Source organism: Musca vetustissima, unplaced genomic scaffold, assembly GCF_032173495.1.
Source record: "Musca vetustissima isolate MV318-11 ecotype Yass unplaced genomic scaffold, APGP_CSIRO_Mvet_v1 utg17656, whole genome shotgun sequence".
In the NCBI taxonomy this organism is placed as follows: domain Eukaryota; kingdom Metazoa; phylum Arthropoda; class Insecta; order Diptera; family Muscidae; genus Musca; species Musca vetustissima.
The window spans coordinates 50,681-73,685 of record NW_026880654.1 but is presented as its reverse complement, the minus strand read 5'-3'; the positions used below and the strand labels follow the sequence as shown (position 1 = coordinate 73,685).

The window sequence follows — 23,005 nt, the reverse complement described above, 5'->3', positions numbered from 1 at the left end:
TATGAAGCAGAATTACCTATTTGATTAGAAAATTGCTGCCAAAAGTTCTGGTGTAATGAGGAGGCACAATGTAGAGCAGGGAAGATTTTTAGAAGCCCAGATACATTCGAACTTTTAATAACGACACCAATTTTAGCGATAAATTAGTTACAACGACGGTATCTAGATGTTCCTTGACAGGTGTTATAAATGAGTTCAACTGTATATCTTCATTATTTAGCACTATAATTGTCCTATCGAGAGTCTTCAATATGAAATGTATATTAATCCACCTTTACACTTAGTTAAAGCAAGTGTGGAAGTGGCGGGACTTAATAACTACCTGTGATGTTGCAAATTCTCTACGGGCGACAACACTGATATCGGATAAAAATAATCTTCTATTGAATCCCACCTGTTCGGAATAGAATCAGACCTGTTCGGAATGGAATCTTACCCCCTGTTAACAAAAGATAAAACGGTTTGAATGATTCACCTCTCATCGGCATTAAACCTGACCATATTCCGAAAAAATTAGTATTTATACAACTATTTACAAAGCTTATACACCGTGATCTGACAACGTTTATATCCAAATTTTGTAGCCATTATTCGGCAATTAGACTTCCCTAATTCAATAAAATTTCATTTGTTTTTGATATCGAAACATCGTAAAGGTTAATAAATTGTTCAATACAACTCTAAGGTCAATTGGTAAAATACGGCAGGATGTTTTGGAGAAATATTGTTTCATACGATTACGCGAGTCTCGCATTAAGATTATATGAACTAAATATCTAATGGTATCCCTTCTAAACGCCTTAACCATACAAAAACCAATTAGGAAAGTTCACCAATTCACGCAGAAAGGCATATTTCACGACGTGAACTGGAATGCCGATGATAAATGGAGTGACGGCTATTAATAGTTGAGTACCTCAATATATGAGTCACTTGAATCTAACACAATTGAATTGTATTGAACATGGGTTGGGTTCTTCCGGAACGATCTAGTTGAAAATAAGTATTCTAAACAAGGAATTATCAGCTCTTTGACCATCTCTTTCGTTTGTCTACTTCTTTTGCTTTCGTTTTGTACCTTTTTGATCCAATCGTTCAGAAAGAAAACTATCGTTCATCTAGAAAGAAAACTATGTAACTAAATGAACGACCTAGTTCTAGACTATATTCGAACCGCTTCAGAAAACACATTGACCAACACTAGAGTATTGCAACAGGAATTGATAAACTAACTCCTATGCTGAACATGAAGTGAACTCGATTTATTTATTATATCTTCTTAATTCTAAGTAAAAATTCTTGGCCAATAAATTGATACATCGTTCGACACATCCTAAGATGTCTGTAAAACTATATGATATTATTATCATTCATGTTGGTGCTGGGTCAAGGCAACAGCTTCTACGACATTCCCACAGTCGAATGATACTGATATTTATCGGATTCGGTTCTGTCCGAAAAATTGCGATAATTCTACCAGTCGCAAACTGAAATACAGAGTCTTTCCTAGTTCCTAAACTCATTTTAGTGAATCATTCTGTTGAACCAGTTCGTTCGTAAACATTAAACGTCAAACCATGGCACAATAAATAGGTAGTCCATTTAGCTCAGCTGATGACTCGATTAACTGTCAAAGTGTGCAATTTCTACTTGAATTCGATGTGCAGAGTTGCCAACCATGTGAAATATTATATGGAAAAATTTGTCAGAAGGTCGAGACAAAAACAAAGGTTTTTGTTTTGATACATCTGTTTATTATTGCATCATGCGTCAAACCATGGCACAATAAATAGGTAGCGCAGCTGATGATATTGCACATAGTCTGGTCGTCAACAGATGAGGATAAGACATGAGTACGAATTACAGTAGAAAGCGCCACCCAGAGGAAAATAGCAGCATTAAATAAGCAATGACCACAACCACTGCACAATTTCAAGTAGGCATTATTTCTAGTCAACAACAGAGGACATATGATGATAACATATAACAGTGATCCTTAAAAATAATGTTCTTTAAAAATCCACGTTTCAGTTGATCCTAAAAAATCTTTTTCAAAACTTGACGCATCACTTGATCCTTAAAATTGTCCTTTAAAAAGTCCTAGGTTTATTTGGTCATTGAGTTTTTTTTTAAATGCAAACTTCAGTATGTCCTCGTCGTCAATAAATGAAGATAAGACATAAATAGGAGTTAGAAGAGATAGCGCCACCCAGAATAAAATAGCCACATTAAATAATCAAAGACCATAACCACTGCAAAAAATCATGTAGGCATTATTTCTAGTCAGCGATAGATGGCAGTCCCATCACTTAGGACTGGCTAAAGCAGACTTATAATCTACTTAGCTAGAATAAAAATAATGATAACGAAATTAACACAAGAACTAATCGATTAAGATAGCGGCGCTTTGCGAAAGCTCTATGCTCCCAAGAGAAGTTACAGGGAAAAACATCTTAAGAATAACGATTCTTGTACTATTCTTTCAAATTAAATAGATCTCCAGGGTAATAGTTCAGGATACAAACGATCTGAATTGCCAATCATCTATTTGTATATTTACAAAACCTAAATAAATATATTTAAAACAATATTAATTTTATGTAGTGTATTCCTACATTTTTGTAGTTTCATAAAAATGCAACAACAAAATCAAATAATGAAAACAAAACTACTTGATATTCCATATGGCGTGCACTGAAAAATTAGAAATTAGCAACTGAATTACAATTACACACAGATAGACTTCGACTTGGACAAAACTCACAGCTCACAACAACTACAACAAGAACAACCACAAAAAACAAAACTGGATTATGAATGTGTCTATTTATTTAAATTGTTTTTAATTGTCAGGTTGTAATTTCGCTTTTTTGTTTATGGATCGGTTTTCGGTTCGTGGCTGTTGTTGTTGTTTTTGTTGGTGTAACTATTATTGTAATGCTAGTTAGTTAGAATTTATCTTGGAAATTCTAAACGCTAACCGGTTCGGTAAAATCAAATTATTATTAATAAATAAATGTTTTTGTTGTTCACAATAGGTTTTTTGTTGTTGTTTTGTTTTGATTTGCAATCTTATTAAAAAAACTATTTAGTTTTTGTTTATTGGTATTCCGACAATAAAAACAACAACATAGATCTCAATCACACTAAAACATTTAATAACTTGGCTAATTGTTGTGGTTCCCACCATTACCACTTGAAATGTAAACCCAGACTCCAGCCATTATTTGTTGTTGTTGTGTGGTTAATAAATCTCAAAATTGCTGTATTTTGTTTAGACAATTTTTTCTGCTTCGTTTCGTTTTTTTTTTAATATCAACCAAATCCCCAAACGAAAAAATGCTTCCTCATTGCACAAAATGACCTTTAGTTTTTTGTAATTTCTATCATTTAGAAAAATAAATTGGAAAACAATTTATTTTGAATAAGAATAACTTAAAACCGGTTTAAGTTTTTTTGTTTTATTCCATTTGTTTTCCTCTTAGATTTCACACTCTAATCAGACAATACATATTAATAGGATTTCTTTATTTCATATTCAAACTTTGACAAAGTACATACTACCGTAATTATAATAATACTAATGATTTTTTGTATATAAATTATTTAAGAAAAATTATAAAATAACACTGTGCTACAAAATAACAAAAATTTTTTTTTCAGGGGTTCTATTGTACCAATTCAGTTTAGTTGGAGTCCCTGGATCACGAAAATACCTTTGGTTTTTCTGGGTCACTTCGAAAATTAATTTTATAACGGTAAATATGGAGAAAAACGCGGTTTCATGGATTTTCCATTTGAAAATTGAATAACTTATTTACTTTATAACGGATTTATACTATTCTTTTTTTCTTTCGAAGAGTACAAATTTTCCTTTCAAACAAGATATATATTTGATAAATCGGTTGAGGATTGGCTGAGTTACAACGGTTGAAATGTGGAAAAATACACATAAAATGACAAAATTTATTTTTCTTCGGACTGTACGATGAAATTATGATATCAAGCCATATAAGTTTTATTATATTACGGGGAAGAAAATTAAATTAGCTTTCGAAAATGATAAAAATCAAAAAAATCGGTTAAAAAATGGATGACTTATACACATTTTTGTATTGATATATATTCTCTAAAGGAAATATGGGTCTGTATCGTTTCCTGTTACAAACCGTTATGATTGTAACAGGCAAAAGGAGACGAGATAGAACCATATTTCCTTTAGAGAATATGCATAGAATCAATACAAAAATGCGTATAAGTCATCCATTTTTTAACCGATTTTTTTGATTTTTATCATTTTTGAAAGCTAATTTATTTTTCTTCCCCGTAATATAATAAAATTTATATGGCTTGATATCACAATTTCATCGTACAGTCCGAAGAAAAATAAATTTTGTCATTTTATGCGTATTTTTTCACATTTCAACCGCTGTAACTCAGCCAATCCTCAACCGATTTACCAAATATATATCTCGTTTGAAAGGAAAAATTGTACTCTTCGAAAGAAAAAAAGAATAGTATAAATCCGTTATAAAGTAAATAAGTTATTCAAATTTCAAATGGAAAATCCATGAAACCGCGTTTTTCTCTATATTTACCGTTATAAAATTAATTTTCGAAGTGACCCAGAAAAACCAAAGGTATTTTCGTGGTCCAGGGACTTCAACTAAACAGAATTGGTACATTAGAACCCCTGAAAAATTTTCGTGTCGCACAGTGTAATTAATTACTGAAATTACCTGTTTCATAATCTGTTGTTGACTGTGTGTCTGAGCTTTTGGTCAATAATCTTTTAAGTCGATTTTGGCATTATTAGTTTTCCTATTTAGAATTGATAGTAAATTAAACGATTAATTCGAAAATAAGCGGAAATTGTAACCAAAAGCATTTATATATTATTTTTTGAATCAAAATATACAAAATGTTCATATGCAGGACCTTTTTTATTTTCATTTCCTAACAATCGGTATAACATTGAAATCGAAAATTAAATAAAGAGACCACATTCGAACAACGTCAAATATATACGATCTAATGTCTGTAAACTAGAGAATATTCAGAAACGATATTCAATAGATCCTATTAGATACCCAAACAAAGTTTTGTTACCTTGTATGAAGGATATATATAAACGGCAACAACCGCTGCATAATCGGCACTGAGACCCTTTATAGCTTAAAATTCTCTCCATGGGTCAATCTTCGATCCTTCAAAATCATTGGATAAGACGAGATCACCACAGTTTGTGATACCAATTCATCGTACCACCTTAAACAACAACAAGAATGGTCAACATTCTCGGCTGGATATGATGATAATAGGCATCCATGTCCTTGAAAAATAATTTCTTTACAAATCTATGCTTCAGTTGATCGTGAAAAAATATTCTTTAAAAAAAGCACGCTTCAGTTAATCCTTAAAAAATGTTCTTTAAAATACACGCTTTAGTGGATCTTTGAAAAAATGTTCGTTTAAAACACCACGCTTCTGTTGGTCATCATTGATCATCCACGCTCCAAGTCCTTTGAAACAAACTTCTGCTAGTCCTTACAAAAGGTATTCCTCTGTTAGTCCTTAAAAAAATAATAAAAAAATACACGCTTTTGTTGGTCCTTGAAAAAAAAATAAAAACCAGTAAGGAAAGTAGTAAAGTCGGACGGTGTCGACTATATGATACCCTTCACCACTTTGGGTATATTCAACAGATGAATTTAAACATGTCTTTCAGCAACCTATACTAAATTTTTCATTTGGTCAGATAAATATCTGATCCTATATCTAAGTCTGAACCGATTTCAACGAAACTTGCCGGAGATTAATTTATATTAACCAGAGATTAATTTATATTTACTTCATTGTACAAAATTGTGTGGCAGCTGGACAATCTTAGGGTCTTTAGTGCACAATTTACATAAAATCGAAAGAAAAAGTATATAGGACCTATATCTAAATCTGAACCGATTTCCACGAAATTTAGCACACATCACCCTCGACTTAACTCAGCACGCCATGCAAAATTTCGTGCAAATCGAAAGATATATAGGGACCTAGGTGCACCATTTACCTTAAATCGGACGAAAATATATATTGGAGCTATATCTAAATCTAAACCGTTTTTTGCCAATTTCAATAGGGTTCGTCCTTGGGCCAAATAAATGACCTGTGCCAAATTTCATCCAATTCGGATCATAAATGCGACCTGTACTTTGTTTACAATTTAACATGGACAAACAGACGGACGGACGGGCAAGCATAAATCGACTTAGAAAGTGATTCTGTGCATATTCTCAAAAGGAACCATGCGTCTATCTCGTTTCCTTTTGCCTGTTACAAACATATGCACAAAGACATAATACCCTGTACCACAGTGTGATGAAGGGTATAAATACACGCTTTTGTTGGCCTTTGAAAAAAAATATTTAAAAAAATACAAGACTCTGTTAGCCCTTGAAAAAAACATTTAAAAAATACACGCTTTTGTTGGTCCTTGAAAATATAATCTTTTAAAAATGCAAGCGTCAGTTGCCCTGGAAAAAGTATTTTTAAAAAAATTCAAAACCAAGCAAATAAACGCTTCTGGTAATCCTTAAAAAATATTTTTAAAAAATACACGCTTCATTTGAAAAAAAATTGTTTAAAAAAAATTCACGCTTCAGTTGGTCGATCAAAAAAAGTTGTCTAAACAATCCACACTTCAGATGGCTCTAGAAAAAATCAAATCAAAATCTGTTTGTCTTTGAAAGAAATGTCTTCAAAAATCCATTCTTCTATTAGTCATTGAAAAATATTTTTAAAAAATTCACGCATTAGTTGGTCTTTGAAAAAAAATATTTTCATAAAATTTACGCTTCAATTATTCCGTGAAAAAAAAACAAATTTTAAAAAATCCACAAATCAAATTGGTCTTTGAAAAAGTGTTTTTAAAAATCTTCGCTTCTGTTGGTCCTTGAAAAAAAAAAATATTTTTAAAAATTCATCATTCAATTGGTATTTGGAAAAAATATTTAAAAAAAAAATCTGTTGTTCCTTGAAAAAATATTTTTAAAATATCAACGCTTCTGTTGAAAAGAAACATTTTGAACAAATCCATACATCTATTACACCATGAAAAAAATTTTATTAAAAAATCCAAAATTTCGTTGGTTTAATTTTTTTTAATCCACATTTCCAGTAATTTTGAAATAAAGATACTAAAAAAAATAGACTTCTGTTGGTCCTTGGAAAAAACATTTTCAACAAATGCCTGATTCAGTTGGTCCTTGAAAGAAGTTTTCAAAAGAATAAAAACTATCCGCTTGATTTGGCTTTTGAAAAACATATCCACGCATCTGTTGGTCCTTGAAAAAATCCTTAAAATACCCATGATCCTTGAAAATAAAATTTTTACAAGTCTACGCTCGAATCCTTATCGAAGACAAAATTTGGTCAGTAAAAATATTTAAAAAAAATGAATGAATCTGTTGGTTTAAAAAAAAACTTATGTATTTTTTTTTAATTTTCCCGCTTCATTTGGTCCTTAAAAATATATCCCTAAATGTATGCCTCTATGGTTCCATTAAAAGAATATTGTTATAAATATCCTTAAAAAGAATATAACAAAATATTGGTTGATGAGAACGTTTTCATAACAAATTCTCGCCTTAGTGCCGACCTCAATCATTTAATAAAATATACGACTCAGTTGGACGTGGAAAAATATTCCATAAAGATGTATTAAAAATACGTTTCACGGAATATCAACTAATATCAATATGTATATACACTAATTCGCGTAATGGAAAAGTATTTTAATAGCAATTGAAATCAAATAATACTGTCCTTCAGACCATACCACTTTTATGTCCCCATCAAATGTACTCAAACAATCCCCAAATACCTTTTAACCTCAACACCAACTAATCACAACAATCACTCCCAAAAACCAAAACTTTATTACGACACTTTACAAACTAATCACAAACTCCGCACAGATCCTTTATCCGACCACAAAAGTTGACCCCTAAAAATAAAAACTATTACCATAATGGGACTAAATACTCAACATAATTTCTAAAAATTTCAAAAACACAAACAACAACAACGCAATTAAATAGATGCCTGTGTGTTAGCCCAAATGGTTCTATGAGCCACAATTAACATTTTATTACAGTCATGGCCATGATTTCATTATAAACATTACCATCATCATCATTACAATTACAATTACCATTTCGTTTGGTGTTGCGGAATGCAACAAGTAAGCCATCCATTTGCCAGGCAAAGTCAACAGTTAGCCAGAACGTGCCACACCGAAAAAAGAGAAACAAAATCAAAAACTCTGAAAATTGTTTGTGTAAAAGTCAAGTGCCTCCCAAAAAAGGAAGAGGAAGAAAACCAGCAAAAAACGCCCAAAACCAAACACTTTTAACAAATCGGACAACAAACGAGCCGAAAGTGGTTTTTCCTCCATCACGCTCTCATGGTACCTAATAATATCCTTATCATTCTAGTCGACATGACAGTCCTGAACAACTGTATCCTTTTGCTATATATGCAACACACACTCACTCACACACACTTGGCAACATATGTTTCAACATATTCTTACTTGCAAGTCCATTTTTATCTCTTCACTTGCAGTATTTAAGGCCGATGAAAGAGTCTCGTAAAAAAAACACAGCAGTGCACTTGTTGTCCTCTGCACCATCATCATTTCCCACCATGATGGGATAACAAGCAAATTTTGATTGCATACAGATCAACTTAATTCCACTTGTGCTTGTGGACTGATACATTTTATGATGCTACCACTTGACTACACTTCAGTGGAAGCCCTCCACAAAATAAAACCAAAAAATCCACCCATTCCCAGGGCATAGCCGAAAAAACGCATCTCCGAAACATGTTGCCAAAAAATAAAACATAAAAACAACAGAACCACAAAAAAGCCTTTGGATCATGTTAACTCTTTTTGGTGCATCCCAAATCTGAAAGCCATGGATAAATACACCATCGTCATCAGCATCATCATCACCATCGCCCCTGAAGACACAAAACTGTGAATTGGGCAATTGACGCCTTGCATACAAAGCTCAACAGTTGTGTCTGTCTGTCTGCCTGGCCCAAAAGTGCAAATGAACGTTCCGAGGATATTCATTCTGTATGCACATATCACACACACACGCATATATGTGTGTGTACCTTAAATGCCATGCATAAAAACAGTATAAAGGATCAGGGAATAAAAACTGCACTCGACACACGGTTTGTTAAGCGCATACTAGACAACACAACACTGAATTGCCAAAAAATAAAAACGAAACACAAAAGAACATCATCCCAAAAAACAACAAAAAAAGATAACCAAAAAAATTTCAATGCATGCAGGATATCCAGTGCAGAAAAAACAACAAACTCAATGCAAAATTCATTGCCGCCTTTTAGGCGCGTTAAATGTTGCCTCAAGTGATGCTCCAACTGCCAAAACTGCAGATGTGCATGCATGTGGGTAGAAAAAAAATAAAAGATGGACTGGGAGCTATTTTATTGTGGTCTCTAGATGTATTATTGGAATATTAATATTCCGATTAAATGAACAACAAGAAAGCTATTTTTTTATTAATATTAAAATTTAAAATTATTAAATTCATTCCAAGGAAGTGAATTTTTTAATCAATATTTTTTCAAGTCCAGCTAAGGGATGGGCTTTTTAACAAATAATTTTTTACGGTCTAGCTGATTTTTTAAAAAAACATTTTTAAGGACCAAATGAAGAATGTTGTTTAAGGAGCAAATTAAGCGTATTTTTAAGGAAGTGAATATTTTTTAAGGAGTAACTGAAGGGTGGATTTTTTATGGAATATTTTTTCATGAACCACTGGATTTTTAAACCAATGTTTTGTCGTAATGTGCCTTTTTAAACATTTGTTTTCAAGGACCAACGGAAATGTGAATTTTTTAAAGAATAATTATACCCTTCACCACACTGTGGTACAGGGTATTATGCCCTTGTGCATATGTTTGTAACAGGCAAAATGAAACGAGATATGCACATGGTTCCTTTTGAGAATATGCATAGAATCACTTTCTGAGTCGATTTATGGATGTCCATGTAAACTTGTAAACACAGTACAGGTTGCAATTATGATCCGAATTGGATAAAATTTGGCATAGGTCACTTTTTTGGCCCGAGGGAAAAATCGGTTCAGATTTAGAAATAGCTCTCATATATATTTTCGCTCGATTTGATGTAAACGGTCCCTATATATCTTTCGATTTGCAGGAAATTTGGCACAACCTAATGATTTTAGTCTAGAATGATGTGTTTTAAGTTTCCTGAAAATCGGTTCAGATTTTGATATAGCTCTCATATATATTTTCGTCCGATTTAATGTAAATGGTATAAAAAAGTACCTATATATCTTTCGGTTTGCACGAAATTTTGGCATAGCGTACTAAATAAGACCTAGAATGATGTGTGGTGAGTTTCGAGAAAATCGATTCAGATTTAGATATAGCTCCCATATATATTTCCGTCCGATTTAATGTAAATGGTATAAAAAGTCCCTATATATCTTTCGGTTTGCACGAAATTTGGCATAGTGTACTGAATTAGGTCTATAATGATGTGCGTTAAGTTTCCTGAAAATCGGTTCAGATTTAGATATAGCTCCCATATATATTTTCGTTCGATTTTATGTAAATGGCCCCTCAAAGTCCCTATATATCTTTCGATTTGAACAAAATTTGGCACAGTGTACTGAATTTGGTCTAGAATGATGTGCGCTAAGTTTCCTGAAATCGGTTCAGATTTAGATATAGCTCCCATATATATTTTCATCCGATTTTATGTAAATGGTGACCAAAGTCCCATATATCTTTCGATTTTCACGCAATTTGGTATAGCGCATTGAATTGAGTCTAGAATTACATGTGCTAAGTTTCGTGAAAATCGGTTCAGATTTAGATATAGCTCCCATATATATTTTCGTCCGATTTAATGTAAATGGTGTACCAAAGCCCCTATATATCTTTCGATTTTCACGAAATTTGGCATGGCATACTAAATTAAGTCTGGAATGATGAATGATGATGAACCTGGAAATCGGTTCAGATTTTGATATAGCTCACATATATATTCATCCGATTTACTAACTAAACAAAACTAGAATGAGCTTTGTTTACTTTCGTGAATATCGGTTCAGATTTAGATATAGGTCCCACGTATATATTTTCGTCCGATTTTCGGTAAATGGTGAACCAAACTTGTAATGTTTTCGGATGGACACTAAATTTTGCACAACGTATCTATATATTTCGAACGGGTGTCTGATTGAGGCTATATTTTTAAAAGTGCGATATACTGAGTAGCGTGTATCCAGTTTGTTATAAATCGATTTCCATATATATGTCCCATTGTACGCAAATGATTCTAAATCTGCCCGATTGAAACTATATTTAGCAGAGGTTGCAGAAAAGTTTACGTCCCTTTGAGGGAAAATTGACATGAAATTGTTAGGATACATTTGTTCAGCATACATAAAGTGGTGAAGGTTATCATAAAGTCGGCCGACTTTACTACTTTCCTTACTGGTTTTAAATAACGATTTAAGCGTGCATTTTTTTTGTTTGATTTTTTATTTTTAAACGAGGATTTTAAATCCCTAAACAATATGATCTACCCACTCTAATATTCATGCATGATGATGAAGTCTTGATGGACATTTAAAGCCTGCAATTTGAAGCATACATATAGGTGCAATTTTATTGTCTACAGTTGTTACTCTGTCCGCCCAGTGATTTCGAGGACTCGCGGAAATTGCCATCGTTTGATTTTTTGCTCTATTTCGATTTTTTCCGAGGAAATTCCTTCTCAATCTGTTGCTGGGGGTTTTCACATTCAAACACACACACACACAAACATATGACCAAAGCGCTCACTTATCCGATTGAATTGTATTTAAGTGACCAGAGATTTATGATTCAATCAAAATGATTCACACTTCAGTGTAGTATTTTAAGCATTGCGTGATTTATAAACGTCACGTCGTTGCGAATATACAAAAGCTGAGAAAGAACATCCTTGTCCACGTATAAATCAATGGGTATTTTTTTGTATGTTTGTTATATATGTTTGTTTGTTTTTGGTATGACTTGTTGTTGTATGGCTATTTAAACGATCACTTAGTCAAATTGTTTTAATTGTACGAATATTAATGATAAGAATAAATTTGATTTAATAAAAAATGGTATTGCTGATAAGTGGCTGGATGGCTGGCTAGCTGATACAGAATTGTGTTAATTGATATGGGAATGTTTTAAAATGTTTGCCTGAATTTTTTGATTTGAAAATATTTTATAGAGACGATTTTTAAGTGTCCCATACAACCATAAGTAATTTAAAAACTTACCTCGATCTTCTACACACGCTGCATTCAGACACACCCTTTCTTATATAAATATCCAACAACAAAATTCTTTCAATATAAAACTTTTTTTGTGGTTTTGTAAATATGTACTGGAAACGAAAATATTAAAATCACGACTCAATTCACCATTTTAGAACACAAAACGAAGTGATTCATAATACAGATTTTCTCACTTTTGTTATAATTTATTACATAGAAAATTTATTACTTACATTTATGATTAATAAATAGAGATAAGTGAAAAAGATTAATTACAAAACAAAAATACACAATTTATTAATGCATCCGACAAAGCTTTTTTGTAATAAAATAGTGTTATTGCATCTCTTTGTCACAGTCGCATTTCATTTCAATTTCTAACGAAATCAATTAGATTTTGACCTTCAGTCATTGAACGTGTGATCTGAAAATTATTTAATGTAAAATTTGGGTTTTGGGGGACGTGACTCATTTTCTTAGAAATAGATTTCGTTATCGATATTCTCTATTTAGAAACACTTTTCCTATAGATCATGTCCCACCTTACAGAACTACCACTGACTTTAACTTTTTGTGTAGATAATTTTAGTGTCGTGAATTTACAGGTCAATGGAAATCGAATGAAACTGTTATTTTTTTGAATTCTTCAGCCAAAAGTCAATGCATATTTTACCCGCTAAATGTTGACCGATCATATTAAAACAATTATGTTTATTCCCTATTACCATGCAAAATTTCGAGATGTTAGGGTCATAATAGTGGCCTCTTGAGCGACCATTTTACTCTAAAACCTAATTTTTGAAATCCTGAGTACATCTCAGACCCTCACAGCATACTTGTGTAGTGTATAATAAATACTGAAAGAGGTTTCTAATAATAATAATTATATTATCGATGAAATTGTTAATGGAAAGTATTTAATTGACACTAAGAAAATTTTTCTTTATTAAATACAAAATATATAAATACAAAAATATTTTATAAAATAATTAGTCTCCAAAAATATATATTTTGAAAAAAAACTAGGCTTTAAAAAATCCAGGCTGATCCTTCTGTTGATCGTTGACAATTTTTTTTAAATCTACGCTACGTTGATACTTAAAAAAATTAAAAAATCAGCTTTTCTCGAAAAAAAAATATTTTTTAAAAACTTTATTCTATTTAACATTGAAAAAAATTAACGAATCCATAGTTTTGTTAATCCTGGAAAAAAACATTTTTTAAAAAATCCATGCAACTGTTGATCCTAGAAAGAAATATTTTTTAAAAAATCCACAATTTTGCTGATCCTTTTTATACCCTTCACCACACTGTGGTACAGGGTATTATGTCTTTGTGCATATGTTTGTACCAGGCAAAAGGAAATGAGATAGACAAATGGTTCCTTTTGAGAATATGCATAGAATCACTTTCTGAGTCGATTTACGCATGTCCGTCTGTCCGTCCATGTATTTATGTGAACAAGGTACAGGTCGCATTTATGATCCGATTTGGATGAAATTTGGCATTGGTCACTTATTTGGCCCAAGGACGTACCCTATTGAAATTGGGAAAAATCGATTTAGATTTAGATATAGCTCCCATATATATTTTCGTCCGATTTAATGTAAATGGTGCACCAAAGTCCCTATATATCTATCGATTTGCACGAAATTTGGCACAGCGTAATGAATTAGGCCTAGACTGATGTGTGCTAAGTTTCCTGAAAATCGGTTCAGAATTAGATATAGCTCCCATATATATTTTCGTCCGATTTAATGTACATGGTGTACCAAAGTCCCTGTATACTTTTCGATTTGCACGAAATTTGGCACAGCGGAATGAATTAGGTATAGAATGATGTGTGTTAAGTTTCCAGAAAATCGGTTCAGAGTTAGATATAGCTCCAATATATATTTTCGTCCGATTTTAGGTAAATTGCGCGCCAAACTCGCAATTTTTGTCCGATTGAGACAATATTTTTCACAGCGTACTAGATTAAGTCCAGTTCGATGTGTGTGGAGTTTTGTGGAAATCGGTACAGATATAGATATAGCTCCCATATACAGTTTCGTCCGGTTTTAATTAAATTGTGCACCAAACTCTCAATTTTTCCGATTGAAATAAAATTTTTCAAAGTGTACTGAATTAGTTCTGATTGATGTATTGTGATACGCTCCTATTAATATATACGACGTTTTGTGAAAATCGGTTCAGATTTAGATAGGGCTACCATATATAGTTTTTTCCGATTTTTGGTAAATGGTGCACCGAGGAGCCTACGTCTGTTCCCGTAGTTAGGTCCAGATTTACATATAGCTCCACATACATTATTTTCCTAGATTTCATACAAATGGTACACAAAAGAATCCGATTGACATACAATTTTTTATAGATTTCCGAATGGTATGTGCATTGAGTTTTTTACTTGGTTCACATATCGATGTAGATCACACATTTAGTTTCGCCCCATTCTATTTCAATGGTCCTCTAAAGATTAGATGTCTGTTCTATCTACAGGATATTGTATATATTAGCATCTCTTCTATGTATCCAAAGTGGTGAAGGGTATCATATAGTCGGCCCCGTCTGACTTTTGTACTTTCCTTACTGGTTCTCAGTAGGTTCAAGTTAGGTATTCGCGTTCTCCTGGCACTAATTTGTAATAGACCTGATAGATTTTAGGTATTTTGAATGTCCTCCTCATGGTGAAGGATAAAAATGTTCAACGTTTTTATTGTATAAAAAATTCAGGTTGTCGTTATAAAAAGTGTGGCTGATGGCCCTTGTGAACAACAAGTGTTTGAAATTAAAATCGCATATATACATTATTTGTACCATCTGTAATAACAACAAAATTCCTTGAAAAAATAATCCGCGCTTCAATTAATTAATTTAAAAAAAAATCCAAGCTCAATTGTTCCATAATAATATTTTTTTTTTCTTAAAAATATACGTATGAATTCTTTCAATACTAAAACTTTTTTTAATCCAAATACCTTGACAAAATATTTCTTAATCCCCTCTTAAATTGGTCGTTAAAAAATAAATTTAAAAAAATATTCTTAAATTCTTATTCTTATGTCGATCCTTGAATAAAAATTGTTTAAAAATGTTAAATTGTTAAAAAATTGTTTAAAAAATGTTACATTTATGTTGTCGTTGAAAAACTATTCTGTAAATATTCGACGCTTCAAAGCATTCATGTTTAGATTGTATTTAAAAAAAAAATATATTTTTTGCACACAAAGAACCCGGAATGCCAAATTATTGCCACTTCCGTTCGCGCGTCTGAGCATGCACATCTTACATGCAGCAGGACCTTTACATGACATATGTGCGGAAAATTTTTCTATTGGTGATGAGTTTTTCCCATCTAGAACCCGAAATGCCAAATTACAGACACCTAAGTGGGAACAGTACTTTAGAACCATCAAAATACCTATAATGGGCGACAACATTATATAGACGTATATAACCTGGACATTTTTACAACATGCAAGAAAATCCTTGCTAAATTACAAATACTTCTGTTGGAAAATTTAACAATTTTCAAAATACTGTTAACGTGGGCTATACCAAAAAGCCAAATTTCGAAACTCTATATTCAATATTGCGATCTTTGTCGTAATATCAACAGATAGACCTGTCTAAATCGACATAGAATTTTATTCTCACCTGAAATATATATATTTATGTTTCGAAGTGTTCCAAAGGAATGACAAATTTAATATACCATCCACATTATCGTGAAGAATATAAAAATATGGTGTGAAAAAATGACAACACTCTTTTCTATCCCCAAAAAAGAATATATAACTCATGACTGAAAATATGCTTCCTACACACCATTCATACACACAAAATGTTTTAGATGTAATAGAAAATTTAGTACATAATAAATGCACACAAACAGCATTATATACAATCATATATATACAAATACACACACAATATGTATATAGAAATGTTTGTAATGAATAGTGTTTGCCACTTGTTGCTTTCAAAACAACAAAACGCGTTGTTTAGATTATTGTTGTTGCCATAACATAAAATAGAGAAAGAATGATGACGACAACAAAGCTGCAACAACAACGACAACACCAACTGATAATAATGACGTCTCAACACGACGATGACGATGATGCTGCACAGCTGCTATTATAAATGCTATGGTTGTTCCTAAGTATATAACATAGCATGTGTTTAGTTTTATATACACAGATGTATATCTATATGTATGTACATATATTTATGCTGTCTAGTTTCGAGTATGACATCATCATCATTGTGATTCTCATTGCCAGTAATCATCAACGCCACCATCATCGCCATCACCACCATCAACAGCAACTGGTTTTGTTGTTGTCGATTCTCCACATTTTGTGCAAAACTTTTTTGATAGCCTGCCAAAAAGAACACAAAACAACAACAACGGCAGCAACAAAAATTGCACTAGCCAAGATATTTCCGGCAGTGTAACTATTTTTGTTGTTTTCGTTGTTATTTTGTTTTAATGAACGCCAATTTCCTTCGTTCGTTCTGGTTTGGAGGGAGTTGTTTTTTGTTGTTGTTCTTTTTGTGCGGAAATAAAGTTGAATTTTTATGGTCTGACATTATGTCATCTAATGGTATGTTGTTAATGTGATAAACGCTTTGTTGTTGTTGTTGCTGCTGCTGTTGTTTTGGCAATGTGGAAAATGTTTTTCAAAATATAAAAAAGAGAGCTCAGAAATATTTGAAAACCGGATGCAGGGGATAAGGAATAAATGAATGTCGTCCATTTACACAATTTACAATGATGCCATAATGGAGTTTTGAGGACATCGACGGACTGAACCACTTTAAATTGCCATAAATATTGAAGTCACATAAATTTTGTAAAGCTTAAGATGTTAAAATTTTTAGAATATTTCTGTAGCAGAATTTTAGGAAATTATCAGAAATTAATTTAAGAAATTTTTTAGAAGAGAGTCTAAACATTTTTATTAATTTATCTTTTGAGATGAGCTATGAGATCGAAGTTGCAATGAAATAGAATGCCAGAGAGACACTTTGTACCAAACACTTTGAGCACGTTTTTCAACTACATTTACAGTAATTATATCCCACATAACTATGTTTTTCAGGGTATTAAAGCTTTATCTGACCCCAAAAGTTTGTTAGACTGCGAAATATTTGTCCGGGAGTCACCTTCAGTCGCTCTAGAGACCAGAGAAAGGGGTCCGAACATAGAATAAGCATGGCACTTTTATTGATAATTGGTTGATATTTAGCGGGTTGATAGAAAATCCAAGAGGACCTAAAGTCATATTATTGTATGGTTTCCTATTCGTACTAAAGAATATCGGTCGATCTTTGATACAGATACCATAGTCCAGCCTGTAAATACGAATTTTTATGGTGTATTTTCCAACCGAAGTGAATACCAAAGCCACGGTCATTTCATAATGCTAGTGACTGTGATGGGGAATTCTAATTCCATGTTTCTATACAGCTCCCATTCCCCAAGTTCACGCGTCATTTTCAGTATGTTCAAGGTGCTAGCCAAATTTTCCAACATATTTGCAATCATTTTATCCCGGCAGCAATTTAACATAGTTCCGATAGATTTTAGGTATTTTGGAAGTCTTCCTTATGTTAGATCATATAAAAAAACGATTTAACTTTCTAAACATTATATTTAGGTTAGTAAAAGGTGTGATGGTCTTTGTGAACAACAAGTGTTTAAATTCAAAATCACATACATGCATTATTTGTACCATCTGCAACAACAAAATAATTCCAACAATTCTATTTACTATTAAATTCTAAACATTTTATGAATGAGTTGTATACACATATACGCATATATAAATACGTATATAGTTGTACATTACATTTACATAAATACCTTTTTCTATGTACATATAGGTTATGTATCTAAATAATTCAAATAGTAATTTCTAATAAATAGAAATTTTTAGTTGTAAGTTTTATTGTTATTGTATTTACTTTGCCATGTATATAACCTCCAGTATACACATTGCAACATACATACATATCTACATAGTTCGATAACCATCTGTTGGGTTTGTCAGTGCAGTGCAAAGTCAATAGCAGAAGCTTTATGCAACAGGCTTCCATCGTTGTGGAGGGAGGGATTACATAGAATCCTGGCGTCAGTGGATGAATGTGTGTATCTCTAATGTGTGTGTGTTTGTGTCAATGATTGAGCCATCCATCAACTCCAAAAAAAATATATATGGACTAGTAATACAACAACAATAACAATGAGAGCAACAATAACAACAAAATACAGAAAAATACTAAATCTTTTGTTGTCTGTTCTAGTCAAAGACAGAGAATGGAGATATTGGGGTGGTTATGAAGACCGGAGTTGTTATATTCTCTACCATAAGGTAGGAATGACCATTACAAACCTCAAAATAAAATTCTAAACACGGAACCGTCACACACAAAAAAAATCTCCCAACCAAAATTTCCATACCAGAAGTGTTGAACATTGACTCATGTTGCCGGGTAGACTTCGTACAACAATGCTCTCAATAAAGGAACCTTCTTTATTTCGATATTATGGGAGATTGTCACAGGTTTTTAAATTGATCGTAATTTAGTATTTTGGATCTTCGTTGGGTACAAAATCTCCATATCAGAAGTGATCAGCTTCAACTCAAGTTGCCGTGTAGACTTCATACAACAATGCCCCAATATTCGGTATTTTGGGCACTTTTTTGAGGATAAATTGCTTTGATTGTATATTCGGGATTCTCATAGGGTAGAAAATCTTCCTACCACAAATTATGGATATTGGCCCAAGATTCGGGGTGGCCCTCAAAGAACGGTACCTCCGAATATTTTTCAATCAAGTTGGCTGAAATTTGTCATTTTAGTTTCTCATTGAATACCAATTCTCTCTACCAAAAGGTTGCAATATTGGCCCATGTTTCTAGGTAACCCCCACAAATTTAGGTATTTTTGGGAGGTTTGGGCACGTTTTTTGACCATATTGCTTGTAATTTAGTATTTTGGATCCTCATAGGATAGAAAATCTAAATACCAAATATCTTCAATATTGACTCTAGTTTCGCGGTGGGACCCATATATCAGAACCGCCAAATTTCAACCGAATTTGGCCCAGTTTGATATTTTGGTAACTCATTTGGTTACAAATTTCCTTACTAAAAATTATTGATATAGGCTCAGATTTTTTGGGAGAGCATCCATACAACGGTACTCTTTTAGGGATATTGGCCACATTTTTCAGCCGAATTTGTTTTAATTTTGTATTTTGAATTCACATTGGTTCGCAAATCTTTTCACTGAAAATTTAAAATTTAAGGATACTTTTTAAAGTGGCCTCAATGTACTGGTACCTTACAATTTTTGATTTTTAAATCATTTGTATAATTGAGTACAAAATCTCCATACAGAAGGGATAAATATTGGCTCAAATCTTCCTACCAAAAATTATTAATATCGGTCCTTGTTTTAGTACCTCAAATGTTTGATATTTTGAGGATTTTGATATGTCACCTTACCTATATAAATATTCCGACTTTTTATATTGCCAGAATCTTCTTCGGAATCCATAAAAGAGGAAAACAATTTCTTTTCGTATATTATTAAAAGGGCTTACATCCATCTCTAGGTGAAATGCATTTGAAGCCCACTGACATTCGGCTTCAGCCGAATAGGTTGTAATTTTGTATTTTGAGTTCTCATAGGATAGCAATCCTTTCACTGAAAATTTATAAATTTTAGTCTACTATTGTACGTTACGATGATTTATATATAAATTATGTAATCATGACCTTGGTAGAAAATCTTCACCCGGAAAAATCCATAAAATAAGAGAACAATTTCTTTTCGTATATCATTAAAAGGTGAACTGCATTCTAAGCCCGCTGGCATTCGTTTTCAACATAGGATAACAACAAATAGGTATGGCAGAAGATAGCGCAACCACAAATTACCACAACCTATTTACCTAAACCCCTTAACTTAAACTTTATCCTACATTGCAATGATATATAACTAAAAATTATGTAGTCAAGACCTTCTACATACTGAAAACCTACACATTTCATTCAAGAACCCATTAAAAATTAACCTTTGTTGAGTATATCATTCAATTTAAACGCATTACACCCTAATATACACCATATCCCTTGACAAACGAAGGATAGGAAGCCTGTTCCATAGAGCTTTATAAATTGTAGTTTATTTACAACGCAGTCATTCATCCAGCCATCCATTTATCCCGGCCATCCTCAATGGCAACGTGTTGAATTTAGTTTAGTTGTATAACCGCACACAATCAACAACTTGGGATATAGAACTATGTTGGACTTCGTATGGTGGCTGGAACTAACAGACAAATACCCTGACTGCCTGGTTGACTAGATGTCAGACAGTCAACTATACTGCCAGCCAACCAGCCGGGCAGTCTAGTAACATTGCAGTCAGTTTGCTATACCAAATGAAAATTTTTGCCAGTTTTGTTTTTGGGCATAACGGGGAAGGAGGGAGTGGTCGCACAACACTAGTCCCATAAAAATAACAAAAATCCCCATATACTTTATGTTGCAGTTCCTCCTGCTGCAGCTGTTGCTGCTTGCTTCTAGCTGCCGTTCGTTCTAAAGCCTCTGCTGCATGGTTGGTTGTTATGGATGGAGTATCTACGCTTTGGCTAAATTGAATTTCCGAATTCAATGAATGAATGAATAAACGACTGAATGAATTGTAAATAGTTTGTTGGTATTAGATTTAATAGTTTTTTATTTAGATTGTGTGTGGATGAGTGTGTGTCTCTGTGAGTATGCCTTGTCTATTCAGTTTGTTTACGATTTTCGGATTTGGTATTCGGCAGCAGCCTGTTGCATCGCATTGAGAGACAGACTGCACTTACAAACCGACATGATAATAGTTGGAATATACCAACGATACACCGAACATGATAGGATAGCATAGTCAACAGCCAAAGATAGTATGTTATAGCCAGAAATTGGTGTATGTTTGTATCATCGATTTTATTTAAATTTATTACAATTTACAATTTTTTGTGTTCGGCAACATTTAGTTTGTTGAATTTCCAAGTTTAGCTTCGATGGAGTGGTGGAGTATCTTCTGTTGTATCAATTTACCTTTTATCTTTAACATTTGTTTTCCAATTGGTGCTGGGAGGTCCTTTATACCCAAAAACTAAAGCAATAACTGTCAGTTTATGTTCATTACATCAGAGTATCATGCCTCAGTTGTGTTTTATGGTCTTGCAAATGAAAATGTTATTGTGTTTTTTATTATTATTTAAAGGAAGATTCGCAAATCTTTTGTAATTTTCTGAAATTGGAAATAGGTTGAAAAATTTAAAAATTATATATTTTCTAAAATAATTAATTTTTATTAATCCAATTCTTTTCTATTCTTCTATTACAGGTAAGCATTACAATAATAATGTTCAATTGGCAAGTATAAATAATGTTAATTGAAATAAAACAGAAATAGGAATAGAAAAGTGTGAAATGTGAAAGTACATATCGCTCTTTTGCTACAAGACAAATAATTTCGGATCCTAACCAAATTGGATTTTTTATTGGTATTATGATAATTTGATATTTGATGTTTTCGTTGTGTAGTAAATACGCCACACACAAAGCAGTGATCGGAACAGTATAGTCGGACGGGGCCGAACATATGATACCCTACACAACTACCACCGAACTCTAATTTTCTGCAGAACTATATTCCCAGCCTGGGTGATAATTCGCGATATTTTCACCCTCTTAATCGATTAGAGGCCAACACCTCCTCTTTCTTACCCAGGCATATTTTTCGATTCCGAAACTGAAAATTTACACCATACGATTTATATTTGATTATTTAACACACAAAAGTCCCAGAAAATTTGACCTTAATAAAATAGTTAGCCAGATCATTTCCTCGTGTAAAATTTGTGATATTCTGCCAACAAAAGTGGCCCATAGAGCGACTAGAAAACGATACAGGATGTTATTTCCACAAAATATCATCTCATAATCACCAGAATATGTAGGTGTCGTCCTTGGCCATAATCAGACCTTCGGGTAAAATTTCATAGCGATCCGCGCGACATTTTCGCATTCCAGTGAGGTAACGGTACATATTAGCCGATCATTACCAAAAAGATAATAGGGATCTTCATTGGTCCAAACCGATCCTACGTGCCAAATTTCGTGAAGATCGGTCCATAACTGTGTTCTATATCTTGTTTTTAAATCATAATGGACACACGGACGGACGGACACACATGTCTACATCGACTCAACCATCGGTATACCTAAAGGTGAGTCTATGATCAATATTTCGCGACGTTACAAAATTTTGGGGCCACACAAAACCATAATACCCTGACAACATAGTTGTGTATTATATAATTATAAATACTGGTGCAAGCTTCGGGGTAGCCCCCAGGTTCCATCGATTTTATTTATAGGGATATTGAGTATGTTTCAACTAAATTGGCTCTGGTTGTAATTAACTATTTCTGCTGACTTATTAAAAATTGCCAAAATTATTTCAAACTAATCGGATATTTTGAGTGTTCATTGAGTGGCAAATTTTCTTACCAAAAATATTAAATATCGGTCCAGATTTATAGA

At 32.7% G+C, this 23,005-nt stretch overlaps 1 protein-coding gene across 1 annotated transcript in view; it reads left to right on the top strand.

Annotated features, from left to right (window-relative positions):
• The window catches only part of LOC133326387 (mushroom body large-type Kenyon cell-specific protein 1-like), a 193,946-nt gene that overhangs the window by 135,512 nt on the left and 35,429 nt on the right, over positions 1-23,005 (top strand). The gene's annotated exons all lie outside the window — the stretch shown is intronic.